This window comes from Lipotes vexillifer, unplaced genomic scaffold, assembly GCF_000442215.2.
Source record: "Lipotes vexillifer unplaced genomic scaffold, Lipotes_vexillifer_v1.1 scaffold1008, whole genome shotgun sequence".
Lineage (NCBI taxonomy): Eukaryota > Metazoa > Chordata > Mammalia > Artiodactyla > Lipotidae > Lipotes > Lipotes vexillifer.
Genome location: NW_006772616.1, coordinates 4,776,919 through 4,802,806, shown reverse-complemented (window position 1 = coordinate 4,802,806; position 25,888 = coordinate 4,776,919).

Below are 25,888 nucleotides of genomic sequence, written 5' to 3'. Positions count from 1 at the left end.
GTCTTTTGAGTTCCACATCTGTAAAACATTCCAAATCTCTCTTTTTATCCCCCAATCCCAAATCTCATACTCTAGATTAGCATCATTTCTCTAGTGTTTTCCACATTGATTTCTATCCATTCTAAACCTCATAATTATAATCCAAATTTTCATCTCTCCTCCCTTCCTATCCAGCCCCTCTAGTAGAACAGCATTGTTGTTAAGAATATCAGTTCTGGTGTAAACTGGACTCAAGTTGAACCCCTTGTCTTCCACTTACTAGCTGTGTAATCTTGGGCTGCAGTGTTATCCCCCTGAACCTCAGTTTCTCATTTGTGAAACAGGGAAAATAGAGGAGCAGAGTACAGCATCTGACATATAAAGGGTGTTCAGTACATATGAGGAGTCATGAGTGTGCAGATGGTGACCATGGTGGTAGCAGCAACAGCAGCTGGGGGGCCAGCTTCCATCCTCTCTTGCTCATCCAGTAATCTTTCAGAAGCTCCTGAAAGCCTGCCTCTAATGACAGAATATTTACAGTCAGCCTTATGTATCCTATGAGGAAGAGCAGAAATGCCAGGAAGCGACCAGCCAGAAAGATGCTGAAACCAAGATCAGAGAATTTTTTGTAGGAATTCAAAGAGAAAGTTCATTTAAAAAGGTCAGCCCAGTACCTGGCATAGATTAAAAATTCAATAAATGAAATAATCTTCAGGAATATTTTAGAGGGGTGTGAGTTACAGTGCTAAAATGAGGATGTATTCTTGTGGTCACCACCCAAGGAGATTGTAGCAGACATTAAAACCATTCTCTGCTGTTTAAACCCACAAAAGGGATCGTATTTTCCTGCCCTCTTAAAGTGAGGCAGGTCTAAGAAGTTTGCTCTGGCCTGTGAAGTATGAGCCAAAATGACCTCTTTAACATGGAAACATTTCATTGTCAATGCTCAGTTCTCTGAAATTACCCTTCCAAGCAGAATATCTCTCTTCACTTTCAGTAGACATCTAGTGAGAATAAGAAGTAAATCTTTGTTTTCTTAAGCCACTGAGATTTGGTAATTGCTATTAACACAGCATAACCCAGCCTATTCTGACTGTTAGGGCTCAATAACCAGGGTCAGGGAGGAATGTACCCAGAGAACTATCTAAACTTCCTTCCCACCCTTGAATTATATTTTTAGTAAAATGGGCTGCAAGTTTTTTAAATGAATTATTTAATAAAATCCTCAGGGTTTTCTCTTTAATGTCTTCCTTCACATACACATGCTCACTGTTCCCTCTACCTCGAAAGTCATTTTAAAAAAAATTATCATTCCTTTATCTGCATATCTATACTGTATCCATCATTCAGTGGCCAACATAAATCCCATCTCTAAAAGGCTTCTAGCCCTGCCTACCTGGAAGTTATGGTCCCCTTTCTGATATCCCCATGGCATCTTATGTATATACCTCTCTGAATTTACTTTTTATTTTTTATTTCACATTCTTTTTATCAACATATATATTTTAATTCCCTTAGTAGATTGAAGCTCTTTGACTGTTTGATCCATGACTTAGATGTCTTATCCTGGGTGATTTAACAGATTGTCTTGGCCTTAGTAAGTCCTTGTAGATAATTGTAATGCATGATGATGAATGAAAAGTATTGATTTTTAACTGTATAATAAGACTTAGCAATCTATGGCACAAGAAACAAACTCTACGAAGATTTTTTGAGAGATGTTCTGATTTGTCGGAAACCTAACCACTCATCATTATTCCCTTCCAATTTTTGAGTCAGTTAAGAAACTGGCGGTGTGAGAAGATTCCGAGTTAGCATCTCCCCATGACTAGGGCAACTGCTGGCCACTGGTGGGGGACTCTGACGCCCAAGGTGATGGGAGGAACCCCCAAGTGAACTTCCACTCCACACAGCTTGCACGATCTTGATTCACAAGCCTGGGGTCGGGCCGAAGCTCCTGTGGTGGGAGGTCCGAGTCCGAACCACTGGAGTAACAGAGAACCTCAGACCCCAGGGAATATTCATCAGAGTGAGGCCTCATGGAATTCCTCATCTCAGCACCAAGACCCGGCTCTGCCCAGCAGCCTACGAACTCCAGTGTTGGAAGCCTCAGGCCAAACAAACAGTAAAACAGGAAAAAATCCTACTCATAAAAAAAAAAGAAAAAAAGAGATGGCAAAATGTATGCCACATATGAAGGAGCAAGGTAAAAACATATAAGATCAAAAAAATGAAGAGGAAATAAGCAAAGTACCTGAAAAAGAATTCAGAGTAATGATAGTAAAGATGACTCAGACCTCGGAAATAGAATAGAGGCACAGATTGAGAAAATACAAGAAATGTTTAACAAAGATCTAGAAGAACTAAAGAACAAACAAACAGAGATGAAAAATACAATAACTGAAACTAAAAATACACAAGAAGGAATCAATAACAGAATAACTGAGGCAGAAGAATGAATAAGTGAGCTGGAAAACAAAATGGTGGAAATAACTGCCAAGGAGCAGAATAAAGAAAAAAGAGTGAAAAGAAATGAAGACAATCTCAGAGACCTCTGGGACAACACTAAACACACCAGCATTCAAATTATAGGGGTCCCAGAAGAAGAAGAGAAAAAGCAAGGGTCTGAGAAAATATCTGAAGAGATTATAGTTGAAAAGTTGCCTAACATGGGAAAGGAAGTAGTCACCCAAGTCCAAGAAGCACAGAGAGTTCCATACAGGATAAACTTAGGAAAAACATGCCAAGACACATATTAATCAAACTAACAAAAATTAAATTCAAAGGAAAAACAAAACATAACATACAAAGGAATCACCATAAGGTTATCAGCTGATTTGTCAGCAGAAACTCTGCAGGGCAGAAGGGAGTGGCAGGATATAGTTAAAGTGATGAAAGAGAAAAGCCTACAACCAAGATTACTCTACCCAGCAAGGATCTCATTCAGATTCGACAGAGAAATCAAAAGCTTTTCAGACAAGCAAAGGCTAAGAGAATTCAGCACCAGCAAACATGCTCTACAACAAATGCTAAAGAAACTTCTCTAGGTGGGAAACACAGAGAAGAAAAAGACCCACAAAAACAAACCCAAGGCAGTTAAGAAAATGGTAATAGGAACATACATATCGATAATCACATTGAATGTAAATGGATTAAATGCCCAACCAAAACACACAGACTGGCTGAATGGATACAAAAACAAGACCCATACATATGATGTCTACAAGAGACCCACTTCAGACCTAGGGACACATACAGACTGAAAATGAAGGGATGGAAAAAGATATTCCATGCAAATGGAAATCAAAAGAAAGCTGGAGTAGCAATACTCGTATCAGATAAAATAGACTTTAAAATAAAGACTGTTACAAGAGAGAAGGAGGGACACCAAATAATGATCAAAGGATCAATCCAAGAAGAAACTATAACAATTATAAATGTTTATGCACCCAACATAGGAGGACCTCAATACATAAGGTGAATGCTAACAACCATGAAAGGAGAAATCAACAGTAACACAATAATAGTAGGGGACTTTAACACACCACTTACACCAATGGACAGATCATCCAAACAGAAAATAAATAAGGAAACATAAGCGTTAAATGACACAATAGACAAGATAGATTTAATTGATATTTATAGAACATTCCACCCAAAAGTAGCAGAATACACTTTGTTCTCAAGTGCACATGGAACTTTCTCCAGGATAGATCACATCTTGGGTCACAAATCAAGCCTCAGAAAATTTAAGAAAACTGAAATCATGTCGAGTATCTTTTCTGACCACAACACTATGAGATTGGAAATCAATTACAGGCAAAAAAAAACTGTAAAAAACACAAATACATGGAGGCTAAACAGTGTGCTACTAAATAACCAAGAGATCACTGAAAAAAAATCAAAGAAGAAATAAAAAAATTCATAGAAACAAATGACCACGAAAACATGATGACCGAAAACCTATGGGATGCAGTAAAAACAGTTCTAAGAGGGAAATTTATAGCAATTCAATCTCACCTCAAGAAACAAGATAAATCTCAAATAAACAGTCTAACCCTACACTGAAAACAACTAGAGAAAGAAGAACAAAGAAAACCCAAAATCAGTAGAGGGAAAGAAATCATAAAGATCAGAGCAGAAATAAATGAAATAGAAATGAAGAAAAGAATAGCAAAGATCAATAAAACTAAGAGCTGATTCTTTGAGAAGATAAACAAAATTGATAAACCCTTAGCCAGACTCATCAAGAGGAAAAGGGAGAGGATGCAAATCAATAAAATTAGAAATGAAAAAGTAGAAATCACAACTGACACCACAGAAATACAAAGGATTATAAGAGACTACTACAAACAACTATATGCCAATAAAATGGACAATTGTGAAGAAATGGACAAGTTCTTGGAAAGGTACAATTTTCCAAGACTGAACTAGAAAGAATTAGAAAATATAAACAGGCCTATCATAAATAATGAAATTGAAACTGTAACTAAAAATCTTCCAACAAACAAAAGTCCAGGACCAGATGGCTTTACAGGTGAATTTGATCAAACATTTAGAGAAGAGCTAACACCCATCATTCTCAAACTCTTCCAAAAAATTGCAGAGGGAGAAACACTCCCAGATTCATTCCAAGAAACGACCATCACCCTGGTACCAAAACCAGAAAAATATATCACAAAAAAAGAAAATTATAGACCAATATCACTGATGAGCATAGATGCAAAATCCTGAACAAAATACTAGCAAATGGAATCCAACAACACATTAAAAGGATCATACACCATGATCAGGTGGGATTTACCTCAGGGATGGAAGGATTCTTCAATATATGCAAATCAGTCAATGTGATGCACCATATTAACAAATTAAGGAGGGCTTCCCTGGTGGCGCAGTGGTTGAGAGTCCACTTGCCAATGCAGGGGACACGGGTTCGTGCCCTGGTCTGGGAAGATACCACATGCCACGGAGCAGCTGGGCCCATGAGCCATGGCCCCTGAGGCTGCACATCCGAAGCCTGTGCTCCGCAATGGGAGAGGCCACAACGGTGAGAGGCCCGCGTACCGCAAAAAAAAACACAAAAAAACAAAAACAAAAAAAATTAAGGAATAAAAATCGTATGATCACCTCAATAGATGTAGAAAAAGCGTTTGACAAAATTCAACAGCCATTTATGACAAAATCTCTCCAGATAATAGACGTAGAGGGGAGTACCTCAACATAAATAAAGGCCATATATGACAAACCCACAGCAAGCATCATACTCAATGGTGAAAAACTGAAATCATTTCCACTAAGATCAGGATCAAGACAAGGATGTCCACTCTCACCACTCTTATTCAACATAGTTTTGGAAGTCCTAGCCCCAGCAATCAGAGAAGAAAAAGAAATAAAGGGAAATAAATTGGAAAACAAGAAGTAAAACTGTCACCATTTGCAGATGACATGATACTATACATAGAAAATCCTCAAGATGCCACCAGAAAACTTCTAGAACTAATCAATGAATTTGGTAAGGTTGCAGGATACAAAATTAATGCACAGAAATCTCTGGCATTCCTATAAACCAACAACGAAAAATCAGAAAGAGAAGTTAAGCAAACACTCCCATTTACCATTGCAGCAAAAATAATAAAATACCTAGGAATAAACCTGCCTAAGGAAGCAAAAGACTTGTACTCAGACAACTATAAAACATGCAAAAAATCAATGATGACATAAACAGATGGAGAAATATACCATGTTCTTGAATTGGAAGAATCAATATTGTGAAAATAACTATATTATCCAAAGCAATCTACAGATTCAATGCAATCCCTATCAAACTATCAATGGCATTCTTCACAGAATTAGAACAAAAAGTTTTACAATTCGTATGGAAACATAAAAGACCCCAAAGAGCCAAAGCAATCTTGAGACAGAACAGCAGAGTTGGAGGAATCAGGCTCCCTGACTTTAAACTATACCACAAAGCTACAGTAATCAAGACAGTATGGCACTGGCACAAAAACAGAAATATAGATCAATGGTACAGGGTAGAATGCCCAGTGATAAACCCATGCACATATGGGCACCTAATTTACGACAAAGGAGGCAAGAACATACAATGGAGGAAAAACAGCCTCTTCAATAAGGGGTGCTGGGAAAACTGGACAGCTACATGTAAAAAAATGAAATAAGAACACTCCCTAACACCATACACAGAAATAAACTCCAAATGGATTAAAGAGTTAAATGTAAGGCCGGACACTATAAAACTCATAGAGGAAAACATAGGAAAAACACTCTTTGACATAAACCACAGCAAGATCTTTTTTGACTCACCTCCTAGAGTAACGGAAATAAAAGCAAAAATAAACAAATGGGACTTAATTAAGCTTAAAAGCTTTTGCACAGCAATGGAAACCATAGACAAGATAAAAAGACAACCCTCAGAATGGGAGAAAATATTTGAAAATGAAACAACAGACAAAGGATTAATCTCCAAAATATACAAATAGCTCCATGGAGCTCAATATCAAAAAAACCCCAAACAATGCAGTTAAAAAATGGGCAGAAGACCTAACTAGGCATTTCACCAAGGAAGACATACAGATGGCCAAGAGGCACATGAAAAGATGCTCAACATTACTAATTATTAGAGAAAAGCAAATCAAAACTACAATGAGGTATCACCTCATGCCAGTCAGAATGGCCATTATCAAAAAATCTAGAAACAATAAATGCTGGAAAGGGTATGGTGAAAAGGCAGCCCTCCTGCAGTGTTGGTGGGAATGTAAATTTATACCACCACTATGAAAAACAGTATTTTTAGTTCCTTAAAAAACTAAAAATAGAACTACCATATGACCCAGCAATCCCACTACTGGGCATATACCCTGAAAAAACCATAATTCAAAAAGAGTCATGTACCACAATGTTCATCGCAGCACTATTTACAATAGCCAGGACATGGAAGCAACCTAAATGTCCATCAACAGATGAATGGATAAAGAAGATGTGGCACATATATAAATGGAATATTACTCAACCATAAAAAGAAATGAAATTGAGTTATTTGTAGTGATGTGGATGGACCTAGAGTCTGTCATACAGAGTGAAGTAAGTCAGAAAGAGAAAAACAAATACTGTATGCTAACACATATATATGGAATTTTAAAAAAATGGTACTAATGAACCTAGTTGCAGGGCAGGAATAAAGATGTAGACATAGAGAATGGACTTGAGGACACGGGCTGGGAGGGGGAAGCTGGAGCAAAGTGAGAGTAGCATCGACATATATACACTACTGAATGTAAAATAGATAGTTAGTGGGAAGCAGCAACATAGTACAGGGAGATCAGCTCAGTGCTTTACAATGACCTATAGGGATGGGATAGGGAGGGTGGGAGGGAGGCTTAAGGGGGAGGGGATATGGAGGCATGTGTATGCATATGGCTGACTCATTTTGGTGTACAACAGAAACTAACACAGTAATGTGAAGCAATTATACTCCAATAAAGATCAATTTTAAAAAAAAAAGAAAAAAGAAAGAAACTGACCCAGAAATGAAATTTGAGTGATTACCTTTATCAGTGGTAAAACTGGATTGGAAAATGTCATTTGGATCCAAGGCCAAAATGAGTCTTCCTACAACAACATCTTTGAAATTGACTGTACCCAGCTAGTCACAGATGTGGCAGCTGGAGGAGCCAGGGCCTCCCTGGTAGGGTGGAGAGTCTGGCCCTGGTGAGGTTCCAACACAGTGGGCAGAAACACAGGAAGAAAAGGAGAAGGATCTTCCCTCCCAAAAGACACTCAGAAACCTGGGCTGTAAGAACTGAACTGAATTACTAACCACAATAGATGAGAGTACAGAAGGAAGAACACAGAATTCTTCCAACTTCCTCTGGTTTTAAGGTCGGATTTTTAAGAAACAACACATATGCCAAGGAAAATAGGCTTTAGATCATGTTTAAAGATCTTGCATGCCTGAAGTCTCTAAAGGAACTTTTAAAAAGTATGCCAATTTTGTATTGTTTAGTTACTCACTCAAATGCAATTTTTGTATTTTGATTAAAAAAATAACATTAGGCGGGCAACATCATATTGTCCAAAGGTCTTAGGGAAAGCAGGAGCCTTAAGTAGGCGTAACTGTTTACTGACTGTCCATCCTGTCCCAGTAGCCATGGTGGCATATGTACATAAGTGAGGTCATTTGCTCACACTTGAAATTTGTGACATTTTCCACTTCTAACACTGCAATCTTTCCATCTGACCCAGAAATCTAAATATCCAGCTTTTCAAAGGAAGAATGTCAACTCTATAGAGATTTAGCAATCCAGCAAGTAAATGGCTTCTCAGATGCGGAAAAAAGTATGCTGGCTCTCAATAAAGTACACTCCATTAAAATTTAGAAGCAGGATGAAATTGTGTTATTGCTTTAATGTTTGAATTGTCTCCTATGTGGGTTTGTAATGTGTTATTTCACATTAGGTCACTTAGAAAGAGTTTTCAAATTATTAAAAGTTCATTGTTAATAGAGTGATGGAAAAAGAAGAACAAAGTGTCCCCCCCGCAACTCCAGAATCCTCCACCCTCTCCAAATACCAACACCTGGAATAAGCCATGCTGTGCTTTCATAAAAAGCTGTTGGAGGCCAGAGAAAAACAGACCAGATAGAATTAAGAAAAATGGATGTATCCCACTGACCCTGAGTATAGAAGAGAAATGTGGAGAATGTGTGAATTATTAGCACAGTAGAAAAATATTTTATTTAAGAGCCACATCTTCACAGCACTACCTGAAGGGTTTCACTCAAGCTGCAAAAAGAGTACAGATTAAAAGCTCGGGATACTTAAGAATCCATCATGTTGTGTGTAAGAGAATCGTAAAATCACCAGCAAAAAACGACACAGTGTGAGTCCCAACTTGTAAACCATTAAGCTCCCAGGCATGCATCATACTTCATCCTAAGGGGCAAAAGGCGAATTAAAACATGAATTTGCCAGTTCTGCCTATGGAGTGGCTCTTTCTGACAATAGAGTTTATCTCTTAAGGAATCAAGGGTTTCATTGTATTTTGTTTTGCATTCCTCTTCAATGAGACATGAAATGAATTTACATTTTAGGTCTTCATAGTAAAAGACTGCAAATAAGTCGTTGCAATTTGTTATCTACGAAAGGAAGAAAGGCAGGGAGGAAGGAAAGAAGGGAAGGAAAGGAAGAAAGAAGGAAGGGAGGGAGGGAGGGAGGGAAATAACTGTCTTTGCCCTTAATTTAGTGAGTCCTTGGACAATTCATGGGCCACCAGAATAAGAGCCTTATCTAAAAATATAATAATAATATCTGCTCTACGTTGCACACTTTCTTTCTTTTATGGTAGAGTCAATCTAATGAACACTGCTGTATGTTATATGGGAAAGTTGTTGAGAGTAAAGCGTAAGAGTTCTAATCAAGGAAAAAAAATATTTCTTTTTCTTTTATTTTGAATCTATAGGAGATGATGGATGTTCACTAAACTTACTGTGATAATCGTATCATAATGTATGTAAGTCACATCATTATGCCTTACACCTTAAACTTACACAGTGCCATGTGGCAATTATATCTCAATAAAATGGAAGAAAAAAAGAGTCAGTCTGCATCTGCTCACCTCATTTGCAAACAGCCCTGCCAGTTCAACACTTGGCAGTAGAGGAAACTGGTGTTTACAGAGACAAAACATTTTGCTCCCAGTCACCCTTTTATTAAGTGGCAGAGCAGGGCTTTTTTTTTTCTTTTAATTCAATGCATAGTTTTTTAATAACTTATGAATTAAGGAATCAAAAACAGAAAATATTTGGAACTAAGTGATAATGGAAGTACTCTTTATCAAAATTAACGGAATATTGCCAAAGTACTTGTAATTTATAAACTTCACATATATAATAGAAAAAGAACAGAAAAAAATAATGAGCTATGTGTTTAAACTTAACAAGTTAGAAGTACAACAGAATAAATGAAAAGAATAGGAAAAACAATGGAGAAAGCAGGAAATGACATAGAAAACAAAATTTGCCTTGGATTTATATGGAAGTAACATATTTGCTGGTCAAGAATCGTTGAATACTAGCAATTACGGTTTAACCTAAATATAGTTGAGACAATAAACTGTAAACTATGAAGCCTAAAGTTGATCCTTTGGAAATATGAGCAAAATGGAAAGAGAATGGCTGTATGAATGAAACAAAGCTGGAAAAATCTCTTTTTGTCACTTGTTTTTTGTGTGACATTGAACAACTATCTATTTTTTTTAACATCTTTATTGGGGTATAATTACTTTACAATGGTGTGTTAGTTTCTGCTTTATAACAAAGTGAATCAGTTATACATATGTTCCCATATCTCTTCCCTCTTGCGTCTCCCTCCCTCCCATCCTCCCTATCATAGGTGGTCACAAAGCACCGAGCTGATCTCCCTGTGCCATGGGGAGGGGGAAGGGTAAGCTGTGACAAAGTGAGAGAGTGGCATGGACATATATACACTACCAAACGTAAAATAGATAGCTAGTGCAGAGCAGGGCTTTGATTTCCAGCTCTGACTGATTCTAAAGCCGTGTTCTAAAAAAGTTTCTCAGTCTTGACACTACTGTCATTTGGATCTGAATAACGTCTTTGTTGCAGGACTGTGTTGTACACTGTGGGATATTTAACAGCATCCCTGGTTTCCACCCACAAGATGCCAGTAGCACCCCCCATCTCAGGTGTGACCACCAAAACTGTCTCCAGATATAAGCAAATGTCCCTGGGAGGCAGAAGTGCCCCCAGTTAAGATCCAGTACTCTAAACTTGTCTTACTCAAAAATGTGGACTTTACACAAATTACCAGCCAGCCAACATAATTGGGCCCGAATGTGAATTAACTATGTCACTAAGCATACTGTTTAAATCCAATGATGTTTCTTCTTTTCATAGCAAGACATTTTCAATGAAAAAAGCAGTGTGTGGCTTTTCATTGTGGGGCAAGCTCTTTATGTCTTCAAAGACCGCACTGTGTGACAGGGATGCTCTAAATCAAGGTGCTCTATGGCCTCCATGAAATGGTGATGTTCAGTGAGAATTTGGAAAATCAATAGTATGCGAGTTGTTTTTCCTCTTAAGCCTGTGTTAAGCAGTGTTTATTCTGGCAAAACATAGCCCATCAGTGACAAGATGATGGTAAAGTAGGGCTTCAGAAATGGCTTTCAGATTTAGTTTGAGAGTGGATTGTATTGCTTGCTCCCTGACCTTCAATTTCCAAGATAATATTCCCAAGTGGAAAATCTCAGTGCCCAGCTGGACAGCCTGTCCTTCACCACATTATTACAAGGTCTAAAATAACTCAGCCCAGAGTCGCCATATCTACCTACAGGTTCCTGGGGACTCTGTGGTCCCCGCCGTCCTCCACGGCTGCTGCTCTTCCCCAGGCCCACCTGTTCCTGTACCAACTCAGTAGAGTCTATCTTCCATCTCATCAACCAATACCCACCAATATTAATGATAATGAGGGGCAAAATAACTACAACAACAGCAATACTGTCCAGAAATAATTGAATGCTTCATTATGTGCAAGGCATTCATTAAGCTCTGGATATGCATTAGGTCACATAATTCTCACCATAACCCCATGAAGTAGGCATTACTTTAATCTCCATTTTACAGATAAGAAAACTGAAATCAGACTTGGTCTGAGTACTTTGAGAGAGGTGATTAGACCAATCAGTCCCTGATAGAACACCAAAATCTCTTTACTTTTTTCTTTAACTTTTTTTTTCATATTCTTTTCAATTATGGTTTATGACAGGATACTGAATATAGTTCCCTGTGCTCTACAGTAGGACCTTGTTGTTCTTTAACTTTTTGTTCCACAAAATTTCCATCATATTTAAAAATAGAAGAGTATAATAGTTCTCATGAATCAGTTGCCCGGTTACACCAATTACAAACCATGGACAATCTTGTTTTATCCATAACTCAGTCCTCTTCCTCCTACACTTATTACTGTGCAGCAAATCCCACACAGCATCATCCAGCAGTGTTTCAGGGTGTATATCCAAAAGAGAAGGACTGTTTTTTAAAAAACGTAGCCGTTATCACAACTTAAAAATATTGTCAGTAATGTCTAAAAATATTAAATACCAGTTGTATCATAATTGTTAATAATGTTTCTTTTGCTGTTTTATAGCTTGTTTAAATCAGAATCAAAATCAATTCATGGCAAACAGTTCATTTATGACTTCAGTCTCTTTTAATTTCTCTTTTTATTTGCAATTTATTTTTTGGGAAGAAAACTGAGTCATTAGTCCTCTAGAGCAGGCATCTATGTCACATTTTCTTGTTTATTTTTTTTCAGCCCTTTTAAAATGTAAAACCATTCTTACCTCGAGGGTGTACCCACCCAGGCAAAGAACAAGCTTTTGATTACTATGATAGAATGTCTCACTTTCTGGATTTTGCTCTTTGCAAAAAGCTCATGGTGTCAGCAACATGTTCATCTACTCATTGTATTTCCTATAAATAGTGGTTGGATCTAAAGGCTTTATCAGATTCAGGTTCAGTTCTTTTGACAAGAATCCTTCAGAGGTGGTCGTGTGTTCTTCCATCTCGAGATACGTAATGTCTGGGTTGTTTTTTTTTTCTCACCCCAGATTTGTTTTTCAACATCAGTGTCCTGTGTAGGTCCTTGACCTCAAAGAATTTTGTCTCTTATGAGAACATAAAATAAATATATACAAAAATATAACAACAATACCAAATTAGTGATTCCTTTAACTCATTCCTGCAGTGTTTGTTGAGGGACTACTCTGTGCTAGGCATCAAGTTAGGTGTTTGGGATACAGAGACTCCACCCTCAAGGAGTTCAGTCTTGTGGCAAGTGCTTTGCTGGAGTCAAGTACAACAGCAACCAGTAAAATAACCAACCTGGCTTTTAGAAAACCAGGGAAGCTGCGCCCAACAAGAAGGAAATAATAAGAGTGAGAAGTATTTGGAGGAGGGAGAAATCAGGTCCTCTTGGTCTGGACCAAGGATGCTTCACTGACATGTGATGTGAGTTGGACCTTGAAGGATAAGTAAATGGGCGGCAGGGGGGGGGGGTGATGGTGGGGCAGGTCTTGATGAAAAGGACAGGTGTGAACTGAAGTGCAGTGTCAGAGAGGGTGGAGTGTGTGGATGGCCAGGGAGATGAACCGCTGGGTGAAGCAGAGGGACTGTGTAAAGCATCACAGGCAGAAACCTATCATTTTATGCAAAAGCCAATTTCTAAAGTCTCCAGAATCAGAGGATCTTTTAGGAACCCTAGTGGAGTAGCAATAGCAAAAAAATTTGAAAAAGTGATATCAAACTCATTTATTTTCATTATCTCATTTAATCTTCATAGCAATACCATTAGCTAAGGATTATCATTCTCAGTTTTATAGCTGAGAGAAAGGAGTTACAGAATTCTTAATTCTCTCCTACCCAAATTTACCCAACTTGTAAATGCCGGAACAAGAATGTGAACTCAGTTCTGTGCTACTACGAGCTCATATATTTTCAACCACAACACTCTGGCTCTACCCTAATTCAAAAGCATAGATCCCCCTAGAAGAATATTGGTAAGTGATAACCTAATCTCTGCTTAAACATCTCTGATGTTGGGGAGTATTCAGAAATATCACAACCCACCTCCTATCACAAGTAGGAGGAACTACTGCATTCCTTTCTCAGATACTCATTTCTGCCCCAGATCACTTAGATAACTTTTTAAAAAATTTAGGCCCACCTCATTAAAAAGAAAGAATTTAAAAAGAAAGAAATATACAGGCACACCTCAGAGATATTGCAGATTTGGTTCCAGACCACTGCCATAAAGCGAGTCACGTGAATATTTTGTTTCCCAGTGCATATAAAAATTATATTTATACTCTACTAGTCCATTAAGTGCATAATAGCATTATGTCCAAATAAACAATGTACATACCTTAATTTAAAAATGCTTTATTGCTAAAAAATGCTAACCATCATCTGAGACGTCAGTGAGTCATACTCTTTTTGCTGGTGGAGGGTCTTGCCTCCAGGTTGATAGCTGCTGACTGATCAGGGTGACTGCCGCAGGTTTGGTTCGCTGTGACAATTTCTTAAAATAAGACAACAAAGAAGTTTGCCGCATCCCTTGACTTTTCCTTTCACTTGAACATATAGAAGCCATTGTAGCATTATTAACTGACTTAATTTCAACATTGTTGTGTCTCAGGGAATAGGGAGGCCCAGGAAGAGGGAGAAAGACGGGACTGGTCATTGGAAGAGGTTAGAGCACACACACCGTTCACTGATTAAGTTCACCATCTTACAGGGATGCGGTTTGTGGGCCCCCAAAACAATTACAATAGTAACACCAAAGATCACTGGTCACAGATCACCATAAAACATCATAATAATAATGAAGAAGTTTGAAATATTGTGAGAACCACTAAAATGTGACACAGAGACACGAAGTGAGCAAATGCTGGTGGAAAAATGGCGCTTGGTAGACTTGCTCAATGCAGGGTTGCCACCAGCCTTCAATTTGTAAAAACTGCAAATGTAGTATCTTCAAAGTGCAGTAAAACAAGGTATGCCTCTATAGTAAAATAGTAAGCTTGAGAAAAGAGGAGGAAAGCAAATCATCTACCAGATTGGTCAATCCAGTTGCTCTGACTGATATAAAATCTGGCTCGAGTCTCCAAGAGGAAAAGGGGGTGGCGGTGTGATGAATTGGGCAATTGGAATTGACATGTATATGCTGATGTGTATAAAATGGATGACTAATAAGAACCTGCTGTATAAAAAAATTAAATTAAATTTAAAAAGTAAAAAAGAAACCAAAGGGCAGGGGAGGGGAAAGGAAGTGGAAGTAGGAAAGCAGAGTAGAAATTCATATTTATTAAGCCTCTCTGTGTGTGGCACTGTGCTGGCACTGATTATTTAACATAATTCATTTAATGTCAAACATCCCTGCGAGGTGTTTGAGACATGTTAACATTTTTTTTCTTTGAAGACAAAATTCTTGAGTGTTGATCCAAAGAAGTATTTCACATAGGAGGATATTGAGTTATATCGGAGCTACAGTTTTCGGAAAAGCTTCACAAACAGCACACACGAAGACGGCTCTGCCAAAATCTGCGTCTTCGGCCACCTTTGCCAGTTAATACCCAAATATTGGCAACCTCATGAGAATGAAATGATCGCAGTGTGCAATTTCCCTGTGTCCTAATTTTGTATGAGTTCCGACTGGGGTGAGTAGTGAAGACTAGCGTTATCCAAGAAGACTAGTAAACAGAAATAAAAAGCAGAACAAATGATGCTTATGATTAAAGCAGACAAGCAGATAAGTATCTGACAGATGGGGTGGGATGCAAAATAAGATAAGGGTAAAGTCAAATCTATATAATTTGAACTTCAAAAGGGGGCTGGTAAGACCATTTTCTCTACAGCAGATGGTCTCAAGAGAATAGATTCTTCTGGTTCAAAGCAGGATTCCTAAAGACAGCTTCCCCCACGGAAGTTATTTCTCCTTGGTTCACACACATTAGCCTTGGTAGCGTTTGGTGGTAAGAGAGAACCATGGTATGTGCTGTAGAGTCGGATTATTAATTGATGATTATTCCTATAAGAACATTAATGCACATGAATGATGCAATAGGCTGCTAAGATTGAGGGGGAAACTTCTATTCAAATATCTGGTTCAAGGTCTCTCAAAGTATTTCTGAAACAAGCTGAAAATAATATTTTTTAAATGAACTTAAATATTTATACTGGATGTAGTCATTCTTTAGATGTTACTAAGCTGGACATTTTCAGTGCTTAGATCATGCAGATCTACTCCTATGAGAAACAATAATTACTGAGTGATTATGTGTAAATATTTCCCTGTCATTTCTTTAGAGAGTGACCCTCCTAGGTTAATGCGAAGTGGGCTAAAAATACTGATTACAGAAATGAGTATGAAATGTTGTAATTTCCAATTATTCTAAGAAATTGGTCTTGGAAATCCTGAATTATGAAGGATAAAGCGGCTCCAATTTAATCTGTGAAACAGGACTTTAATTTAGAGCCTTTGCTCAAGTTAGCAAGGCAAATAAGACAGAATAATGGTGGGAGAGTAATATTGTCAACAGGTGCCCTCCAGTGGCAGAATTTGAAGCACTTCTTAGTCAAGGAAAATTCAAAGTGTCTTCTATTTCAAGTCTCAGGTTTTTTGAACAGATGGACCCAAATCTTTTGAGACCCTGATAGTTAAGAATAAATCCACAAAGTCTTTAGATAGAGCTTTGTTTTACATTGTACAGTCGTTGTAAGATGCCGGTGAAGGAGACTGTTTGCCTTTAAAGTCGTCTCCGGAGGGCAAAAGGCTGAGAGCCACAGGTGCTCAAAGTCAATTTCAATTGACTTAGCAGGAAGAGGTGGGGAAGGTAGTTTTGAGTCCTCAGGCTCATTGATCTTACTTTTATCACATTCCTTTGTGACACCCCTTTGTGCTTGAAGGAATCCCCCTCTGGAATGAGCAGGTCCTCACATGGAGGTGCAAGGCCTTTGCTTCTTGTTGGAAGCACAGCCATCCTGCCCGCTGATGTGGGTGTTTGGCTGTTGGCCGTGCATTCATGTGACAAATGTCTAGCTTTGGGTGTCCTAGTCATACTCTGGATCATTTAGTTCCCTTCTTTTTTTTTTTTTTCTTTTTTAACATCTTTATTGGAGTATAATTGCTTTACAATGCTGTGTTAGTTTTTGCTGTATAACAAAGTGAATCAGTTATACATATACATGTGTTCCCATATGTCTTCCCTCTTGCATCTCCCTCCCTCCCACCCTCCCTATCCCACCCCTCAAGGTGGTCACAAAGCATCGAGCTGATCTCCCTGTGCTCTGTGGCTGCTTCCCACTAGCTATTTATTTTACATTTGGTAGTGTATATATGTCCATGCCACTCTCTCACTTCGTCCCAGCTTCCCCTTCCCCCTCCCCGGGTCCTCAAGTCCATTCTGTACGTCTGTGTCTTTATTCCTGTCCTGCCCCTAGGAAATCCTCGTTCTTCAGAACCTTTTTTTTTTTTAGATTCCATATGTATGTGTTAGCCTACGGTATTTGTTTTTCTCTTTCTGACTTACTTCACTCTGTATGACAGACTCTAGGTCCATCCATCTCATTACAAATAGCTCAATTTCATTTCTTTTTATGGCTGAGTAATATTCCATTGTATACATGTGCCACATCTTCTTTATCCAGGCATCTGTCGATGGACACTTAGGTTGCTTCCATGTCCTGGCTATTGTAAATAGAGCTGCAGTGAACATTGTGGTACATGACTCTTTTTGAATTATGGTTTTCTGAGGGTATTTATTTCCCTTCTTATTTTAAAGTCTGCCTTGACCACCTCACGATGTCTCTGGGTCCTGTCTGTTCCCATCTGATCTCCCACAGTCTCCCCTCACCTTCCTCCAGGGTCTTCCTTTTAGCAAGTGTCCATGTCTTCACTTTCCTTTGGAGCTGAGGGACTGGATAAGCCTGTCAGACATCAAGGGAGGCCTGAGGCACGTATATTCTAGAGCATCTTGGTATATTAAAACATAGAGAAATGCCAAGATAGATTTAGCAGAGTTGTAACCTATTTTGTGGTTCCAAAACTGGAATACCTTTTTCCATTAATAATTTTAACACCAATGCAACATTGTTACCAAACCCAGTTTCGGCTGCTCGCAACTCAGTAGCCAATAATTGGAGAGGCAATTGTCAGTAGAAAGGAAAGGTGCTTTAACCTGAAAAGCCAGCAATCTGGAGGGATGGTGGACTCCAAAGAGTCTGCTCAGCCATGACATTTTTTAAGGGAAAAATGGGGGGTGGGTGGGAAGAATCTCAGTGAATCATCATCAAGGCCGGAGGTAGGGTTTGGCATCATCCTCTGTTGCCTGCAGACTGGCTGACTCTTTCTTCAGATGGTATCTTGCCCAAGTGATCTGCCTGCAGGATTGCTTAGGGGGCTGTTGAGGGCAGAGAGCTAGTCATTTTTTTAACCGCTTAAATCTTTATTCTTACTTCTTTTTGTCTAGGAAAAGAATCAACAGGTTAGACGGGGCACGGTGTGCATTCAGGAGAGCGTAAGTCAGGAATTAGGTTAAATTACCTAGTGATCTCATTCCTATAATTAGGTTCCTTTAAGGTTAGAGGGGAACAGAAATGGGCGAACGGGAAAGGAGCAAACGAGCTGTTTTCAGTATAATTGTATTACCTGTAAGATGATTACAGGTAATACTTTAAAAAATTTGGCTCCAAGTAAACTATGAAAAGGGTGGTCTAGTAGAAGCTGATCAGTTTAAAGGTGTCTAAAGAATACCGTCCTCTTTCAGCCCTGTCAGTACATCTCTCTAACAATAAGTATTAATTCATTGCGAGAAAATACGGTAGCATCAAAAGTCTAAAATGATGCCACATCAAAAATGTAAGCCCTTCCGAAATGGGAAATGTGGGCCAAGTAAATGGCTCAGCCTTTTTTCCAAGACAGTGCGTGAAAAGTAGAGTGTTTCTATGCAACTAAACATGGAAGTGAGTTTAGGCACAAAAACAAGTAGGAATTGAGGAAAGTATTTCAATTAGAGAAAAGAAGTAGAAAATCTCTTAGTAACAGCCACCCACGTAAACCTCAGTCAGTTCATCTTCAGAACACAAATTTTAACTGCACAAGAAGCACTTGGGTCCACCTCCCCATGCACCACAGATTTAGCGAGGGAGGGTAAATTTATAGGGACAATAATCGACTCAGAATGGAAGCTGATGGTTGAGGAGTTCTCTTTTTGGATACCCATCTCCAGTAGGGATTGTTCATATTCTAATGATGTTATCAACTCGTCCTAATATTTTATAGCATCTGGAGGAAATGGGAAAAGCTCATTATAGTTGACCTCCATTAGCCTTGTCACCGTAGGCAAACTTCACTCCAAGTTTGCAGGTAGATGTAAGCAGTCAAGCAGAGTTTGGAGTGTAAATCAGAACTCCTGTTTAAGGAGACAATAACCTTAATACCCTCTGCATCAATTACGTCATTTTCTTCTCATACAATCTAAGAAAGCATGTGGCCCAGTCTCACTCAGCCTCAACAGGTCACATGGGTGTTTAGAGCATATAAATTTAACTTCTAATCTCTCCACCTTTGCATTTTGCTATTTGAAGTTTCCTTAACAACGATTCTCTGGTTGCTAAAATGTTACATTATAATCCCTCTCCATTGTTGTGATATTTTGACCAGCATCTAATTCTTCATGGATTTCCTCGCTGTTTAATGCTAGGAATGAAATGTTCAAAATCAGTATTGCAACAGTAAAGGATCAAGAGGGTGGAGCCATGGAACAGCTTAAGGAGAGTGAAATATTTGGTCCATGATGGGAAGTGATTTCATTTTGAAAGCAAATGTTTGAAAGCGAATTGTATAATTTAACATCTCTTTCCACTAAATCAGTGATTTAAAATCTCTTTTGGATCACAGACACCTTTGGGAAACTATAGAAAGCTATAAACCCTCTCCTTCCGCCTTTATGACTTGCACCCGAAAATGTACCTAAGCACACAGGCACTAAATGTCACGTGCAGGTCCAGGGGATTCATTGACTTCATTTTAGAATGTTTCCTCCAGATCAGTGATTTTCAACTGGAGTGATTTTGCCCTTCCAGGAACATTGAGTGATGTCTGGAGACATTTTTGATTGTCACAATTGAAAAGGCACTACTGGAATCTAGTGGGTAGACAGGAAAGGGATGATATCCTATCATGTATTGTTACAGGCCCCGCAGAACCAAGTTGAACGTTTCTGTTCAAAATGTCAACAGTGCCAAGGTTAAGAGAAGCTGCTCCAGATCTGCACTGTCCAGCACAGTGGTCACGAGCCAGTATGGCTATTGAGCTCTTGTAATGTGGCTAGACTGACCTGAGATGTGCTGTCAGTGTCAAATACACACCAGATCCGCAAAACTTTGTATAAAAATGTAAACTATCGCATCAATATATCTACATGGTGAAACAATATTTTGAATATATTTGGCTAAACAAAATGTATTATTAAAATTAACTTCACCTCTTTGTTTTTACTTTTGGTCATGTGGCTGCTAGAGAATTTAAAATTACATATTTGGCTCACATCTGTGGCTCACATTACATTTTTATTGGATAGAGCTAGACTCTGTATAACATGGAATCAATGCAAACTAATTAAGAGTTTGATTCTAAATTAGGGGACAACAAGCTGTAGCCTGGAAGCCAAACCCAGCTGCCACCTGTTTTTGTAAATCAAGTGTTACTGGAACACAGTCCCACTCATTTGTTCACCTATTGTCTGTGGCTGTTTTCATGCTCCAACCAGAGTTGAGTGTTATGACATAGATCAGATGGCCCCAAGAAAGACTCAAATATTTATTATCTGCCTCTTCAGAAAAAAGTTTGCCAACCCCAGATCTAAGGGTGTATCCACTACATGGGTGAGATAAAAATGTTGTCATCCTGACAGTAATAATGTTTTCATAGCTGAAGTAAGCAGATCTGGGACTGGCTAAGCCACCCTCATATGACTGTACTTTACATTCCTATTCAACTGGAAGATGGCTCTTTACAAAGGAGACTAAAAAAGACAATATCTCACATTAGAAACAGATCATTAGTTTAGTCAACAAAAATTTATTGAGCACCTACTCTCTGCCAGCCACTCTTCTAAGAGGTGGAGATACAACAGTGAACAAAAGAAACAAAGTCCCGCCACTCACGGGGCATATAGTTCACTAGGAGAGCGAGAATATAAACAAACAGAGAAATATATGTCAAGTGGTGATAAGTGCAGTGAACAACATAATAGGATGAAGAGCCCTGGGGTGGAGGTGATGCAGTTTTATTTCGAATGAGACCACCATGGGAGTCTTCTCTGAGTGGTCAACATTTGAGAGTGTGGAAGACACACAATTGTAAGCTTTCCCAGAGGACAGTAGGATATTACGTGTTTAAATCTTAAGCGTGATCCAGCAATTGTACTTGTAGTAATTTAACATAAGCAATTATTAGAACAATTGTGCCAAAATATGTGCACAAGAATATTCCCTGGAGCAGATTCCTCATAACGCAAAAAGATGACAACTATGTAAGTATTCAACTAAATTTATTAAGTTAATCAATGTTCATGACATAGTTTCTCCAAAGAAGCAAAAAAAAGGTATTATAGCATAATGCAAGTATTATAGAACTTTTGTGTTTGCAGAGAAAAAAGTCTCAAAGACTTAGCACAAATGTTAAGACAACTAAATGGTAGAATTTTAGGTGTTTCTTATGTGCTTCTTTATACTTCTCTGTAAACAAGAAAAACAAATTTATTTAAAAACAGAAGGGAGACTGTAGTCCTCCAAATGAGCAAATGAAAAAAATTCCCATTAAACGTCACCCACAGTGTGATCATCTTTCACTGAAGCATCAGAAGTGAGTTGACAAGGTATAAGATAATTAATAGAATGAATAAAGTGAATTGCCTTTCAAAACAAATCCTGTAGATTCTGGGACACCAATCCCTTATATAATCTACCAGAGATTTAAGGTAAACCCAATTAATTCCTTAACCCATGGCCATGTTGAAATGCTTAGAGATGTCAAATGGACCAACAGGAAACTCCAGATAGAACAGAGATTACCTACCAATTGCAGGTGACAATTCCAGACCCTACGCTGCCCAGGAAAACTCAAAGTTCTCAGTGTTTCTCAAAGCATGGTCCTGGGACCACAACACAAGCATCATTTGATAATGGTAGTAGTAGTTGGGGATGGGAGGGGAGATGCTCATTTGGAATTTGGAGTCTTGGGTCCTACTTCACAACCATACCTGGGTGGGGTCCAGGATTTTCATGTATAAGAGATCCCCTGATGGATTCTTGTGCAAAGCAAGGTTTGAGAGTAAGTGCTTGTAGGAGAGGATGAGGATCCCTTTCAGTTCTGTTATCTCTTTCGCTTAGAAGTTCTAACACTATAAGAGAAGCCCTTGGGAAGGTAACGCCAATGGGGACTTACCTAATCATCCGGTAATTATTGAAAGAGGGACTCTTGCTTATGTTGGGCCTGTAAAGAGGACTGTGGCTGATACAGGCCAATGTAGCCTTGGCCTCCTTCAGAACAGTCCTGGTACTTTTTGTCGAAGAACTGAAACCAAGCTAACTTCCTGTCCCTGGTTAAAAAATTCTGGGATTGGACATATTTTCCCATACATATATTAATACTCTGAACAGGTAAAAATAAATACCTACGTGTTCCTGGAAGGAAATGCTTCCTCATGGAAGAGAGGAATGCCTACCAATTACAATAGCTTATTTATCAAGGCTTACAGCTTGTTCACTAAGACGAAATTTAAGACCTATCCTCTCTGTGTCTACCAATGACAGCTAATATGTCATAAAATATGCCCAATTCCAACCATTCCCCATCTCGCAAGACACACCTCAGAAGCATCCACACTGGGCCCTAAAACCTTATAAATACCCTTCCCTAACTTCCCCATTCTGAAACACTACTCAGCTCTGCCATGGTGGTGTCTCCCTCATGGCAGTAGGACTAATACACATAGCTTTGCTTAATCAACAGTCTATTCTGAAAATTTGTGAGATATTGACATTCAAGATGCCATTATTTCAGTCAATGTGGGTTGGCATAAGCCAGCTTCCCTGGGATATCTGTGACTCATACAAATTGTTTCTAGGCTTCGCTCTTCCCCTTTCAAGAACGTTAACGTTTCTTATTCCCAACTAAGGCTCTTGGCAAACATCCCCACCCAAAGTCGCATTTATCAAAGAAATACCCAGATGAAAAGCATAAAAGAAAAAAAAATCTGTAAAAGTTTTTGTAAGATTCTCTCCTAATTTAAATTCTAGAAATGCTTGTAAGCAGTGGCAGCTGAGTTTCACCTTTTATTAACTTCCTTGGTGCAACAGCTGTCTCACTGATACTTAGGATTTAGAGTTTAAGTTCCAACCTCAAAAGACAACCAGGGAGAACACACAGGAAAAAATCTGCAGCAAAAGTGAGCAGATTAAGAGCTAGAGCATACCTGGAGAACAAGGTCAGACATATCTGGATGGGTACTTGGCTGTCCTCTTTGAGGCTTGTGAGACCTTTGGCATCTCAGTGTTCCCAACCATCAGTTTCCCTAACTTTAAAATGGAAATTAAAATTGTGCAGTGGTTAGGATTAAATGCTAAAGCTAAAATACAAGCTCTCTAAATGCTAAACTAATTATTTTTGCAAACTGTATCTGAAAGCTCTCAGATGAAAGTTGAAATAAGATTTAAATGCGGGTTTACATTTGAATCCTGGTTCTTTCTCTTACTAACCTTGTGTCCTTGGGTAATTAATCCTTTTAAGTCTTAGTTTTCTTATGTACAAATCTTAAAATATTATTGCCCCATGGATAATAAATAAAATAATGTATTTAAAATACTTAGCATATCATTCCATTCAATCAACTCATACCTTGTCAAGGTATGTAATCTTCTGTGACTAATTTAGAGTAGAAGCAGAGAACTTTGAGACCATTCCAGTGGGATCCACCATTGTAGTAAGCCGAGATTTCTCTCCCTTTTGCTTTCAAAAGTCTCTGCTACACATCAGTTTGAACTCTAACCTGCCTTTAAAAAACAAAGAAACTCCTATAGTTCTGAATCTTTAGCTTTTCTCCACAAGTCCCAGCTACCTGATTAGGTTTCTCTTCCTTTGTCCTCCCTCTGTGTCCTTTTTGTTCTGTGCTTCTGCACTCATGTTTTAACCAGAGATGATTTCTTCAGGGACATACCCATGAAATCATCAAGAAGAGAATTTTAGGACGAGTGAACTGATGCCTTGAATGCGAACCTCTTCTAGGGCTAAAAATTATAAAATTGGAGGTATGTTAAGAAGCAGATATTTCCACAGTCTGTTAAGATATTCAGAGGCTTTCACTAGTACAAGTTTGCGTTATTTAATTTCTCGAGGGGCAGGCAAGAAAAATACCAAGAGTCTGCCTTTGGGGAGATGCCATTTCATGAGCAATCTAGCAGTAATAAACGGTAATGCTGGAATTTCAAGGAATCTTTTTTGAGGAAAAAATGAAACTCAAGGGCTTCCCTGGTGGCGCAGTGGTTGAGAGTCCGCCTGTCGATGCAGGGGACGCAGGTTCGTGCCCCGGTCCGGGAAGATCCCACATGCTGCGGAGCGGCTGGGCCCGTGAGCCATGGCCGCTGAGCCTGCGCGTCCAGAGCCTGTGCTCCGCAACGGGAGAGGCCACAGCAGTGAGAGGCCCGTGGACCACATAAAAAAAAAAAAAAAAAAATGAAACTCAAAAGCCTTTCAGTTCAAGAGACTGGCATAGGATGTTCTTCCTTTTCAATGATCTGCCTGTGCAGTCAGTAAATGTTTATTTAGTGACTGCAGCATCTCAGGCACTATAGCATTGGAAAGGAATTCCTGCAAGTTCACTGAGACCTGCGGGGATGACCTACATAATGGGAATGATTTTATGCAAGAGAAAGAAAGCGGGAAGTAGGGGTCAGAAGTGCAGTAGGCAGCCCAGGAATCTGAGGGTGGAAATAATATTGAGTGTGTTGGGAAAATGATGGGAGGAGGAGGTGAAGGGAAACTGTACTCGAAATATACTGTACTCAGGCAGATACAGCACAAGGATAAGGTGGTCCTATTACAAGTTGCAAAATGGACTTAGAGGCATGATCCAGTAGCAACATGAGGTTTCAACTCTTTAGAAGTGTGATCTGAATTCATGTCTGAGTCCAAGGCCTTGCTTTTAACCACTTCGTTGGGGTCTCTTTCAAAGTATCTTATACATGGCTGAACTCAAATGAGGTTCCTCCTAATCACACTTCGGCATCGTTCCTCCCCAAAGGCTTCCCTGAGTGCCTAATGCTGTCTTAGCTCCCTTCTTTCCTTCTCCCATCACATCCACTTCCTTCTCTTAATGATAATTCCAATCCCTCTGGACAAGAGCTGCTGCCTTGTTTTTCTCCCATCCTTGGACTAAGCTTTCTTGAAGCCAAAGATAGTCTCCTGTTTTCTGTAATCTCACCAGTGCCTAGTTTACTGTTGATACTCTATACAGTCTGTTGAATGTGGAGGTAAATGGATGAATGGATGTGGCTAGACCCATGGGTGGACGGACCTGTAAGTGACAAAAGCTAGGCATGAAGGCACTGCAGACTTGTTTACCTGAGAGGGGTCTAGGATAATCAGAGTAAAAGTAAGTAACAAGAGCTAAGCTGGCTGCTGTTTTTCAGTTTAGATATTGGTCAGTTATTGATCTAAGTGGAATTCAGAATCTAAAGTACAATGGTGAGTTTAGTCTAAATTTCCTACATCTCCACTAAAGTGAGAAGCGGCGGGGTGGGAGGGAGGTGGCAGGGGGACAACCCATGTTAGTTACTGCTCCATTCTGTGTTGTGTCCAGAACCCAGGGTCCCTGTTCCCCCATTGCTCCGGCTCTACGACGGTCTGCACGCGTGGCACTGTGGGTACTTATAGCTCCAACCTGAAAAAATGGCTGTTAATGCAACCTCTTCCTTATGAATTAGTCACAGGCAAGGGAGCATCTTGTGTTCCTCTGTACCTCCTTTCTTTACACTGTGCTAATGGAGAATAAGGCAAATTCTGAAGTCCTGTTCACTGTATGACCCTACTTGCATTAAAAAAAGGCCATTTAGGGCCTCCCTGGTGCCGCGGTGGTTGAGAGTCCGCCTGCTGATGCAGGGGACACGGGTTCGTGCCCCGGTCCAGGGAGATCCCACATGCTGCGGAGCGGCTGGGCCTGTGAGCCATGGCCACTGAGCCTGCGCATCTGGAGCCTGTGCTCTGCAACGGGAGAGGCCACAACAGTGAGAGGCCCGCGTACCGCAAAACAACAA